This window comes from Petaurus breviceps, unplaced genomic scaffold (genome assembly GCF_028583685.1).
Source record: "Petaurus breviceps papuanus isolate PSGF00001 unplaced genomic scaffold, PetGlider_PUasm1.0 90769, whole genome shotgun sequence".
Lineage (NCBI taxonomy): Eukaryota > Metazoa > Chordata > Mammalia > Diprotodontia > Petauridae > Petaurus > Petaurus breviceps.
The window spans coordinates 14,485,557-14,488,316 of record NW_027187341.1 but is presented as its reverse complement, the minus strand read 5'-3'; the positions used below and the strand labels follow the sequence as shown (position 1 = coordinate 14,488,316).

At 38.3% G+C, this 2,760-nt stretch overlaps 1 pseudogene; it reads left to right on the top strand.

Moving 5' to 3' along the window:
• The first annotated feature begins 1,344 nt into the window (after window positions 1-1,344).
• Window positions 1,345-2,760, top strand: part of LOC138146719 (elongation factor 1-gamma-like) — a 46,036-nt pseudogene continuing 44,620 nt past the window's right edge.

The following is a 2,760-nucleotide window of genomic DNA, read 5'->3' as shown; positions in this document are numbered from 1 at the left end:
TGAAGTCTCTTCCCACTCTGCGATTCTGTGGTTGTTTGATCTGACAATCCAGAAAAGGGGGAGACCAGATGAATTCAAATGGAACCCATCAGAAGAAACATATAATCTGATATGCTTTCATTATACTTTCAGCCATGCTAATATCTTATTAAGGTGATGTGAGAGACCAGAATTGGGTGGACTGGTCTGGGAAGGATTCATTTAATTAAGTTCAACAAGAAGATATTAAGAGTTGAATATATGAAAGGCACTATTCCAAACTGAGGATAGGAAAACAAAAATGAAAGAGTCCCCTGCCCTCAAGGAGTTTACATTATACTGAAGGGAAAGAAAAAAAATGTATACAAAATAAGTACAGCATCATGAAGGAAGGAAGGAGCACTAATACTAGAGGAATCAAAAAAGGCTGCTTGTAGGAGATGACCCAGGACACCTTCATGGAGAAAGTGTGTTTGGGGCAGGTTTTGTGGTAGGAAAGAGAAAGAATCTGATGGAAAGAAGATGGTGGGCCACAGTGACCTGAAAGTGGAAGCAAGAGGGTTGTGTATAGGAGAGAGTAAGCAAATGGTCTTGATTGCGATGAGCAAGGAACAAGTCACTGAGAGGCAGATTTAGCTACAATATAAGGACACTTACTATTATAGCCGTCTAAGATGGGTGGGGTTAACTTAAGAGCACTGTGAGTTCCTCCATGGTGGCAGGCTAGGTATCAACTTGCCAGGGAATACCTATTTCAGTAAAAGACCAAATAACTTCTGAGGTCTCCTCCATGTCAGAGATTCTGTGAAGAGGAATAAAGAGCAAAACCCAACCCATCTTGGGATTTAACATGCAAAAGAATAAAACATGGATGAATGCCCATCCTATTTCCTTAAATTACTAGCCTCCTTTTTTGGTTTGTTTTTCATTTGAAGTGGTTAATTTTTGTTATTCTAAACTTGACAAACACTAACAACCATGAATATTTTCATACCCAAAGAATAGAAAAAAGGATTATTTGTGAAACCACAAATATCAATTATATACAGCTTGCTTTTTTTAAAAGTATATAATAAATTCAACACATCATAGTTTCAATTATCTTGCTTGCCAGTGTCTCCCTCTGAACTTCCTTCTATTCTTCTGTGCATTTAAAAACAAAGTTCAATGAATCTCCCTTCTAAATCCTTTTCTTGCCCTTTTGGCTTCACTATTCCCCCACTGACACTCCCTCCCAATTAAAAAAAAAATTCCTTTGTCATAAATAAATAGTCAGGCAAATCAAATCTACACTTTGGCCACATATGAAAATATTTGTCTCTTTTTGCATCATGAGTCTAGCACTACTCTGTTAGGAAGTAGATAATGTGCTTCAGCATCATGGAGCTGAAGCTGGCCATTGTGTGGATCAGAATTCTTACAAACTACCAGGTTCTTAAAAGCAAAGGTTAGGTTCTCCACTGCTATGCAATGCCAAGTACAGCACATCTTAGACACTCAACATCAATGCTGACAATAATGCTGAGATAATGGTTGAAGCTTCTCCACCACCATCCCCTAGGGGAACAGAGATTTTTGAACTAAAACATTCTTCAGCTATTTCTCAATATCTTGTTCAGCAAGTACTTTAACTGACGCAGGCAACTTATCAACTGGGCTATTACACAGGGAGCTTTGACACGAAAGAGTGAAAACCAGATGTTCTCGATTTTCACTGAAAACATCAAGAGGGAAACAAATCTATACTGGAGCTTGAGAGAAGTGATTTGAAAGAAGATAACTTGATAGGACTTCAGACCCCATCTCTTCCATGAAGCCTACATTGATCTCCAGCTGAAAGTTCTCTCTCTTTAAATTTCCCTTGAGTGCTTTGTCTAGATCTACCCAACCCAACATTCTCCCGTGTTTTAAAATACTGCTGTATATGCATTCTATGCTCAATAACTTAATAGAAACTCCCAGAGAGCTAGGGTTGTAATTTTTTCACCTTTGTATCACAAGCATCTAGCAAAGTGCTCTGCATGGAACAGGAACTTAATTAAATTCCACACAAATGTACACCTGAATGTCATTGTGAGTGAGTAGCTCTTTGTCACAAAAGCATTAATAAAAAAAAAAAAAACCTACACCATTGAAATAATAAAGTTCACGGAACCTCATCTTCAGTTTAGGTGTAACTGTGTCATTTACAAGGAGTGCGACAAAAGCAATTCTTTCAACAATCAGTTGAAAATAATTTGAGAAATACAGTCATACCTCAGTGAATTACGTGTTTTATCTGATGACGGGGAAAAGACTGATGTTTCAAAAGTTATCTCCATGAGAATGTGACATTGGGAGAGGGATCAGTTTCCAGAAACGTTAATTCACAATTTGTTTTACAATAACATCCTGTGACATACCTGTCATGGTGGCCAGAGTATAAACCTGCAACATTGTATCAACTCATGTGAATTGTCAGGAGGAAGAAGTCCTTGTATCTCTTAAATTCATCAACACTCACAACTAACAAGCAACCTCTTCTAGACCACTGTTAAGATCTAAAAATTACTAATAAGGATAACAAATTGTAAACATTGTAGGTACATAATTAGGTAGATTGGTAGTAGAAAGATAGATGATAGGAAGGAAGGAAGGGAGAGAGGAAGGAAGAGAAAGAGAGGGAGGAAGAGGGAGAAGGAGAAAGGAAGGGAGGGAGGGAAGGAGGAAGGAAGGAAGGAAGGAAGGAAGGAAGGAAGGAAGGAAGGAAGGAAGGAAGGAAGGAAGGAAGGAAGGAAGGAA